The following is a 10,969-nucleotide window of genomic DNA, read 5'->3' as shown; positions in this document are numbered from 1 at the left end:
TGTGTGTGTGTTTGTGTGTGTATTCTTATGTACATAAATGCACCATGCTCATTCTACATAGTGTAATTATGTTTTATGTAATAATGTAATGGATTTTTCATTGAAGTAACTGTTGCAGGTTTCTCCAAGATCCATGACTTCACTAGTTTGGGTGGTTGACTGTGTATACTGTCAGGAGTAATTTCCCTCTTGTTGAGAACTTAAGTCCTAGTAAAGAGCTGTTGGTTACCACGAAGGTGTGTTTGCCACTGCTTTACTCTTAGGGTTATTGTGCCATGTTGGGTCATGGTGCATAGTAGTCATATCTGGGTTGGGTTGTCGATTGCTTCCCTCCCTTAGAAGCTAGCATGATATCATCGGGTGCCTTGAAAGCTCGTCCTCAGGGACAAGACGTTCAGACCAGGTCCAACTCAGGGGATTCTAGGGCCTGTGTCCAAACCACATGGTGTCTTCAGCAATATGGACTTACCTTCCACATCTGGGGGATAACCAAGAGCACATGTAGGCCATCAGAGAAAACCACAAACAACCCATTATCTTTTAAATATCATCCTAAATATGAAAATACAAACATAATGATTTTATTCTTTAGTGCAAAGATTTATATATTAAACTTTTGCAGTCATGTAAAATACATTTTCTTTAATTCTTTGGATTCATACTTATTATTTTTATAAAATGATAAAATGTTTAAGAAATTCAAATCTATTATCTTATATTTAAATATATTCAACAGCTCTATAATAAATTAGAAGGACAAAGCAGTTCATTCAACTTCATTTCAAAGTATTTTTTTTATAAAGATACCATCAATCTTAGGGAAAAGGGCTCTCATTTCTGTGTGGTTACTTAGTATACCGGTAGATTTCTTTTCATGTTACTTTAATCATTTGATGTAATGAACTGTTCAATTTTTCCAGTAATGGAGTATTTTCATGTTGAAACATACAAATAATTTTCTAAACAAATAATTTACAAAACTAAAATAAAGTTATTTTAAAGTATTATAAACATATTTATTGTAAAATCTTTATCATGCACGATCCAATATTGAATTCATAGAACATTTTACAACCTACTTGAACTTTCAGAACTGTATGATATTAGGATATCACTAACATTATAGAGTTCATTAGTTATGAGTGTATGAAAGCTATTTCAGCATTCAGAGGGCAAAATTATTTGCATGTCTCGGTGATGAAGTTCAGAAATGTTCAGTATTAGTTCTATAAATTGCCCAAATTTATTTTACTGAATCTCTTTAAATTAAAATTTCTCCCACTCCTGTCTCATTTCCTAAAACAGAAGCATTACAATGTTTGGGAGTCTCAAACAAACTGTACAGGGATATGTGACATTTTCTTAAATAATAAGTTTCTCTTTCACTTGTCTATATCTACTACCCTCTCTTCCTGCCCAATAGGTGTTTGAAGCCTGTGTGGTTTAGCAGCAGAATTGTATAACAGCCTTTATCTCATGTGGATAATTAAGGACATTTGCTACTTTAGTCTTGATTAGTCTTGATATAATCCCAGTGATAACATCCTAAACATCACTGCTGGTCCCACAGGTTAGGTAGCCTGAATGGCTCTAGTCTGTGTGTGAATCTACATGACTTATCAGTGCCCTCTGAGGATGGAACGACAGAGACAGAACACTCTCTAAGTGGAAAAACAGGCAAGCAAATAACCAGAAAAGAGTCACATGCTCTGCAAAATAAGGTTATCTTTTTTTCATTCATTTGCTAAACTATGAAGTGGCAGGTTTTCCCTGGTTCTCTGATGCCCTGATCTATTCAGACATGAGGTTCTATCTTTTCCTGGTATTCTATAATATAAATCATCATGAAAATTCCTCATTTCATTGATTTTGTTTTCCTCTTCAAATCAGACATCATGAGATTTCAAGTACTGCAATTTAAACCTCTCTTAGTCATTTTCAGAGCTACAGATTATATGAGTACTGAATAATTGACTAAATTTGACTTTCTCAGGGATGTGGGGTGTGTGTGTGTGTGTGTGTGTGTGTGTGTGTGTGTGTGTGTGTGTGTGTTCTGCATTCTTTTCCCCTTTTCCTGGGTCTAATTAGAAGAATTGAACTGATCTGAAAATTGTTTACTCTGTACTCATTCTTATAAATGCACATGAATGCCCTCTCCCATCTCTTTTCTGAAGGCTGGTTCTTCTGTTCCTTTGAAATTCACTTATCTTTGTTTGGCTCTTAGGATTAAGATGGAAAATACTAATTATAATTTTTTTGTCTTGATGTTTGAGGCGCAATCTTCAAGAGAATCAAGGCTGTCAGTTACCTAATGCTGTGAACTGTTATAGCATAATAAAAACTGCCGCATGCATATGTATGCCAGACAACTTGGGTATTGTGGACATATTTGTGTTACCTTACATACCTACAGTCAGGATCCAACTTTTTGTCAAACCACTTAATTGCCATGCTACAGGTCTGCTGACGATATTTCAAGGAAGCAAGCTGAGATCCACAATACACTCTACCAGAGGGTGTGGCTGAGCAGTAATAAGCTTCAATGTCTGGAGGTAGCAAGAAATGAAAGGAAATGATGTCTGAGAATAGAAATATCAGAAAGGAGATGCAACTGTATAAAAGAGGTTGCCTAAGGACTGTTTCACGTTCTTATAATTTGTGCCACTACAACTATCTTTAGATTTCTGGTAAACAGGTACTGTGTAAGAGTCTAATAGATATTGTTGAAACCCAGAACCATGTTCCGTGTCAAGGAATGTATACCCATTGACTCCCTCAAAAGTGGCCGCTTGAGTCTCAAAAGAATCTTGTCATAAAACATTTACTCCCCAGTATCCACATCATAAACTAAGACAATGTGTAGAACTTACAAACAGAATTTTGTCTAGAAAAGTAATATTCAAATCCTGATTTTCTAATAACTATGTGTAAGAAGTTTGGATTATCTCATCAAGCCTCAACTTGTGTAGGCACTCATCTGTAAACCACAGGGGGGACTTACGACTAACTCTCAGGACTGTTTGTTGTAACATCCACTCAATTAAGACACAAAACAAAGAAAAAGGAACAGCTTTAAAGTCTACAGATCATGCTTGACCATGCTTAACAGAAATCCTATAGAAAAATGGTAAAAGCTTTGTGGACCTTTGTAGAGCAAATGGCTCTTATAGTAAAAAGACTAACTGACCTCTACGAGTTTACTTATCTTCTATAACATCGCAGCATCATTAAATTCTAACTTATGGTTGTTTTAACATTCATACGAACTCCTTCCATCAAACATAGAATCTACAAATAAAATGCCCTTTCCACTCATTGATATATGCAGGTGAATGACCCAACTTTACTTTTCTTGCCTTATTTCATGGCTAGACCACAAGTATAAATTCAAATAGCAACTGTAAAAAATGAACCCTTTTGGTTATTTTTTAAATCCTATCAGTGAATTGATACCATGTTAAATAATAACATTTCACAGATATTACTGTGCAATTTGACATTTTGGTTGCAATTGTTCAACGGTAATTTTTGAGTGAACTGTGGATTGCACAAGGTTATTTGATGACAAATGTAAAACTCAAGGATTTAGCCATTTTCATCATAGTCTAATTTGAGAATACACTTTTAATTTTTTGGTTTCGATGAAATGTAGTAAGTACAATGTCTGTGTTTGTGCTTGTACTCTTGAATGCTTAGATGGGGAAAAAATAAACACATATTTTTAAAACTCAACAGTAGGAAAAGAAAAAATATGATTAAAATGGATAAACAAATAGACAAATAAAAATGTTGCTGTACAGCAGAAGAAACTATCCATAGATCAAAGGAACAAAACAGGCTACAGAAAGCAAAGAAAATATTTGTCAAATAGACTTCCGACATGGTGTTAACACTCAGACTTTACCAAGAACTGCAAATATTAAATGTGATTAAAAAAATCTGCCACTCAACAAATGGGCAAATGAATTGAGCAGAGAGCTCTTCAAGAAGAAGCACAAATGGACAATTGCTAATCAAAATGTGTTTAATATCTCAGTCATCAGAAAAAAGGCAAATTAAAATGACTTTAAGAAACCTATTCCCCATGCTGGGTTGCTTTGCCCAATGCTGGTGCAGGAGAATGGTCCTGCCTAAACTTGATGTGCCATGCCACTATCCATTATAAAAGGAAAAGGAAAATCTATGGTATGATGCAAACTAAAAACCAAAAAGTGTTATGTCCTCTTGCACATCTCATGTGCTTTTGTGCATACAGTGCAACCTTCAGCATCACATAAAATTATCCTTTCTTGGCCTTCTTTCTAAATTTTACACTGTACCCATGTATACAACACCATACATATAAATTTGTGTACATGTATCTTAGTGTTCCATTGCTGTGAAGAGACACCATGACCAAAGAAATTCTCACAATTGGGGCTTACTGGCAGTTTAATAATCTTAGACCATTGTCATCACTACAGGGAGCATGGCGCCACTCAGACAGGAAAAGTAGAAAAGTAGCTGGGAGCTTTACATCCCTATCCTCAGGCAGCAGGTGGAAGGCCACTTCACCTGGTGAGGGCTTGGAAACCTCTCAATCCACTCCCAGTGACATATCTCATCCAACAAGGCCACACACCCTCCAACAGGGTTACAACTCCTAATTCTTCCCAGACAGCTTACAAACCGGGGCAGCAGTTCTCAACCTACAGGTCGCCACCCGTTTGGATGTCGAAGGAGCCTTTCATAAGGGTCACATATCAGATATCTTTCTTACATATCAGATGTTTACATTATGACTCATAACAGTAGCAAAACTACAGTTATGAAGTAACAACAAAAATAATTTTATGGTTAGAATTCACTACAACATGAGAACCTGTATCAAAGGGTCAAGGCATTAGGAAGGTTGAGGATCACTGAACTGGGAAGTAAGCATGAAAATATATGAGCCTATGGTGACGATCTCATTCAAACCACAACATTTTTAGACAAAGAACCACATATAATGAACAAGTTATTTTTCCCCCTGAATTTGGATGATGTTGCTAAACATTATTCATCTTAAGTCCATTAATACCATAAATGTCATGGTTTTATTTTTTCTCAGTAGTTGAATGATATTTCATTTTGAATATGTACCTTATTTTCCTGAGCTATTCCTCTGGTGATGGACACTGATGAACATCTAGCTTGGTTTCATTTCTTTGCTCTTTTATAGAATAGATATAAGGATGGACATAAAAAATATCTTTATGTAAGGTAAGGGCTTTATTACATTATGCCCAGGAATGAAATGGCACAGAAGACTTCATGCAGGGGTTTCCATCAGCATTTACAAAGGAAACACAGAGTTCCTTACAAAGAACTTTTTTGGGGATGTCTATTGGTGTCATAAAACAAGACCAAAAGCAATTTCAAGGGGAGAGGACTTACCTCAGCTTCCACCTCTCAGGTCAGACTCCATCAGTGAAGAAAACCAGGGAAGAAACTCAAGGCAGGAAATTAAAGTTAGGAACTGATGCAAAGGCCTTCAAGAAATGTTAATGATTGACTGTCTTATCCACATGACTTGTTCAACCTTCTTTCTTATACAGTTTAGTATAAGTACTTAGTACTTATGCTGTGTATAAGCACCTGGAACCCATGTAAACAATTGATCAAGAACAAGGCCTTCAGACAATCTGATGGAGACATTTCCTCAGTTGTGGCTCTTATTCCCAGATAGTTCTACTTATGTCAAGATTATGGCAACAGCAGCAAAACAAATAGGATAACTGTAGAAATTAAATACCAAGGGGAAAAATACCAATTAATAGACTAATGAAATGGACAAAGATCTTGAAAGACTAAACAGAAGTGACCAATAGTACTTTAGAAGGTTTTCACCGTATCTAGTCATCATGGAAAGGCAAATTAAAACTACATTGAGATACCACCTCACTCATGTCATAATGGTTTGCATCAAGAAATCTGACCACAGTGTTATAGAGGATATAGAAAGAGAGTAACCATTATTCTTGCTGGTGAGAATGCATATTAATACAGCCATTATTGAAATTATTTTGGTGGTTCTTCAAAAAATTAAGACTAGAAGGACCATATGGCCCAATTTTAGCTTTTAATAGACACACATTAAGTGATATTTAATCTATAAACATCCTACTGATTTTGTGTAGCTAATCCAATTATTGAAGACAAATGTCAAAACGTTTAACTAAAATACAATAAAATATATTTTCTAGTTAAATTATACAATACTAACAAGAGTAAAATACAATTAAAATTGTCTCAAGCTAAGCAATTTTAGAATGAACATATGAAAACAATCAAATAACTGCAAGCAGAAACAATGACTATTAAAACACATGTTCTATTAGCTAACCACATCATGAGACTGCCAAATGCCACTGAGATTTTAGTGAAAGTAATAAAGCAGCAGATTGCTTTTGGCAATCTTAAATTGATTCAACATTGTCAATACAATTTTTAAAACCTATAGGGAAACATAGTTTTGATCCATTTCTTTCAGTTAATAGTCTCAACATTAGAAATACAGCCCTAAACATGATTCAGAATTAGAGAAAATTCCATACCTGTGACAATATTGCCACATTGTTCTTAATAACTTAAGAATAATGGTATCCTGAATATGCAAAGAAAGAGAATATTTATTCAGTTGGATGTTATGATGCCATATGATGCAAATAATAATCCTGAAAATGCCATAAGTCAGTTCTTAAGACTTGATATATCCACTTAGAAATAAAAATGGCTTGTTTATGTATTTATAATTATAATCTAAGTTCAAACAGAAATCTTAAAAATTGTCCTTGACTCAGCATTCAATGCTGACTGCACTGATTCCTTGCATTTACAGTTTCAAAGAGAGAAATTTCTTACATTTTCTCACTTTTCTCTGTAAAATCAATTCAATCAGCACCTGTGTATCTCCAACCCCAGTTAAAATCTTTATGAATTATTGCAATTTGAGATTTTGCCTTACTGCTTTGAAGATTTTGCTTCATTCTGTAACTTGGATTAACCTCGCCAGCCCCTTAGTACGTTAACCTCAGCGTTAATTATACTGCTTCCTCCATGTGGAAGAATTCACTACTTTCTTACCACTTTAAATTACAGTACTCAGAATGTCATTTTTAATCCACTGGTTTTCACCCTTCTGTCCATTCTAATCTCTTTACTTAATACCAGTCAGCTAGAAATCCTCCGAATGTGTCTTGGTGAACTTCCAATCATGGAAGTCCCTAGCAATGCTTTATTCTCTGTCAGATGTCTGCACATTGCTTGGTGATTGGCTAATTGGTTGACTGAAGATTCCTCCCCTGTATTTTACTCTGATAAAATGAATGTTTTCACGGCACTTTTCGATCTTTTATCTACCCATCAATCATCAAAAATCTAACATCTGGATCCTATCATCTATCTCCCATTCTCATCACACAGTAGTGTAATAAAGAGCTGTGCGATGTTTTTTTCTTTAGTAGCAAATAAACTCTTGATGACAGAGTTTTCTCTATTTCTTAGCACTCATGATAAATGTTTATGAATGACTAGACTTTGAAATAAAGTTGTTTTGTATTTTGACAAGAACATACATCAAGTGTGCAGAAATAAAATCGCATGAGATAGATGAGGACACTGCATTTCATTCAGGTCCTTCTTTAGAGCAACAGCCTTGCCCAGACTACTAAAAGCATCTTACACAAGTGCATTGTATTCGAAATTCTTTGTTTTTGTAGTTTTATCTGATCTTCACAGTAACCTTGTGAGACAAATTCAACGTCATTGACAGCTGACAAAACAAAGCTCATTGGTGAAAGACAAGTTCAAGGTACACATCTGTAAATTGACTGCGGCTGGATTCACTTTACAAAAATTATGCCATTGAGTGTCATCTAAGGTTCTTTTTACTGTATTTCTATTTAAAACACTCTGAGTTTTAAAGAAAATTAATCCATCCAGCACAATCTATTCTCTTTTTTTTTAGCTCACAAATCCAGAGGTTTTTAGTGGTTCAGACTGGTATTCTGTTTCAAGGTGGCATAACCTCTTTTTTCTCCAGGGACTTTCTGAAAAGACAGTGACTGGCTAACAATGAATAATATCAGAAAAATGAGGAAAATGGAAACAAGGCAGTGGAGGCAGGAAAATTCACCACCACCACTCAGAGTGTAAAAAGTAGATACATATAAGCTGACTGCTGGGACAGCCAGGGAGAGAACAGCAGCCTGAAACATGTGAAGAACTCACTAGGCACACTCGAAAGATTTGGAGTATGAGAATGTATGAGGAATGAAGAAGGGAAGAATGGTACTTAAAAACATTAATGGGAGATCTCTAATTAAGCTCTTTCTTCCCTTTATGCAGATGGATTTTGGTTTGTGAATGTAAAAAAAAACTGGGGGCATATTTTTCTTCACACAAACTGAAGAGGTGAACATGAAAGAATAAGGGCCAATTAAGAAGGTTCAGGGGTGTTTCCAAGATATTTTCTGAAGATTCAAGCAACTACATGCCTCAGGATAGCTGTCATTCAAAAATGATTTATATTAAAAATTGTTGCTGCTGTTTCATTACTGACTCATTTGTAAGTATAAAAAAAGAACAACCTTAATAATTCAGATCATGTTAGTGACAGAACAATTTTTGAAACATTCTAAGACTAGTACAAAACATAAAACATGCATAGACCAGGCCGGGCGGTGGTGGCGCACGCCTTTAATCCCAGCACTTGGGAGGCAGAGGCAGGCGGATCTCTGTGAGTTCGAGACCAGCCTGGTCTACAGAGCTAGTTCCAGGACAGGCTCCAAAGCCACAGAGAAACCCTGTCTCGAAAAACCAAAAAAAAAAAAAAAATGCATAGACCAGAACCATTCCGGAAAAGTCAAACACGATTTGAGGTATCACATTAAACCGATATTACAAAGCGACAGTAATCAAAACAGTAATATACCAGCATGAAAACACACAAAGAGACTAGAGTAGCAGAATAAGGAGCTCAGAAATAAGTCCAAACATACCCAACCAGTAATCTTTGGAAAAAAAAAATGTCTTCAATGAGAAGCATGAGGGAAACTTGATTTTCACATGTGGAAGAATGAACTTGGGTCCTTATTTTTTTAAAGTCAACTCAAATTGGATAAACATATGTAAACCTAGACCTGAAGCTATAAAACTTCTAGGGAAAAATAGAGGGCAAAGGCCATAAGCATTACAAACAATTCTTTGGATTTTACAATAGAAGCTCAAACAACTGCAAAAATAAATGAGATTGAATTGAACAAAAAAAAACTACCTAAAAATAAATGAAAGGAAAGGAAATGTATGATTTTGGATAAACTTTTATAATCTGTATGTCTGATAAATGGTTTTACTTTATTAATATTAATTAATAAAGAATTGTAAGTTCAGGCTGTAGGATGGAACTTATTGTATTATTTACCTAAATAGGCATAGTGCCAAACTGCACTCCAAATAATTATCTTTATACCCATATGATGTAGATGGGTATTCTTTCTATATATTGCTTTCATTGGTTAATTAGTAAAGAAACTGCTTGGCCTGATAGGTCAGAACATAGGTGGGTGGAGTAGACAGAACAGAATGCTGGGAGGAAGAAGGCAGTGAGGCAGACATCATGCTTCTCCTACTCAAGACGGATGGTGGTTAGAATCTTCTCAGTAAGCCATCACTTTGTGGTGCTACACAGATTATTAAAAATGGGTTAATTAAGATGTGAGAGTTAGTAAAAAAGAGGCTAGATATAATGGGCCAGGCATTGTTTAAAAGAATACAGTTTCCGTGTAATTATTGCGGGGCATAAGCTAGCCAGATGGCCGGGAGCCGGGTGGCAGGAATGCAGCCGGCTGCTCCCTCTACACCCATAGATTAGTAGAAATCTCAAACTTCAAGACAGCTTCTCTTTGAAGTAGATGGATATTCATACAAAGACTCACAAACTGTGACCATATAGAGAATAAGGGACTGTTGATCGCTCTGCTTAAAAGGAACAAGTGTATCAAATCCCTTTTCTCAAAGGCTTAGGGATCATCAGCAGAGAGGGAGTTGAAAGATGGTAAGAAGCAGAGGAAGTAAATGACTACTGCAAACAATGATAACAATGATTTTATTCACAATAGCCATTGCACACATGAACTTCCAGTTACTCTGAAAGCATGCATCAAATCTCCACAAAATTAAGCAGCCACAATTATTGCATGAATCAGGGAGATGCTCATGAAGGTCCATTCATAATTGAGGAGCTAGTAGCAACTGAATGGCTAATGAGGGAGGGAAGGTCAGTTTTCTTCAGTTGTGACTCCTGACAGCCTGGCCATGTTACCAGAGATGGGCCTATACCCCTGAATTTAGTGACGTTTTAAAAAAAAAATCATGTTCAGTCATGGGAGAAAGTGTTGGAGAGGGACAGGAGGTATGGACATGGGTAGTAAAGAGTGGGTTTATCAAAACTCTTAGAAAATTCTCAAAAAAGAAATCTTTTAAATGTGTAATCTACAAAAGAACAAAATATCTTTCAATACCAGAAAAACAAATAATGTAATTAGGAAGCAGGCAGGGATTTTACATAAATATTTGTCAAAGGAAAGTATGAAGAGATACTCTGAACCACTAATAATTAAGTAACATAAAACAAACCCAGTTGAGCCATTAATGGCCCTCCTCCTGGAACAGTTTTATCGAGATGACAAGGGATGTCAAGTGTCAATGAGAGGGAAATGGAAATCTATTTTTATTTTTTGTTTTGCTTATTATTATCATCATCATTATTATTATTATTAAAAATTTCCACCTCCTCCCCTCCTTCCATTTCCCTCCCACTCTCCCCAATCCCCTTCCCCCTCCCTCTCTAGTCCAAAGAGCAGTCAGGGTTCCCTGCCCTGTGGGAAGTCCAAGGTCCTCCCCTCTCCATCCAGGTCTTGGAAGGTGAGCATCCAAACAGACTAGG

The sequence above is a fragment of the Microtus ochrogaster genome, linkage group LG3 (genome assembly GCF_000317375.1).
Source record: "Microtus ochrogaster isolate Prairie Vole_2 linkage group LG3, MicOch1.0, whole genome shotgun sequence".
Taxonomy (NCBI): Eukaryota; Metazoa; Chordata; class Mammalia; order Rodentia; family Cricetidae; genus Microtus; species Microtus ochrogaster.
The sequence above is the reverse complement of the archived record's forward strand: the minus strand, read 5'-3'. Positions refer to the sequence as shown.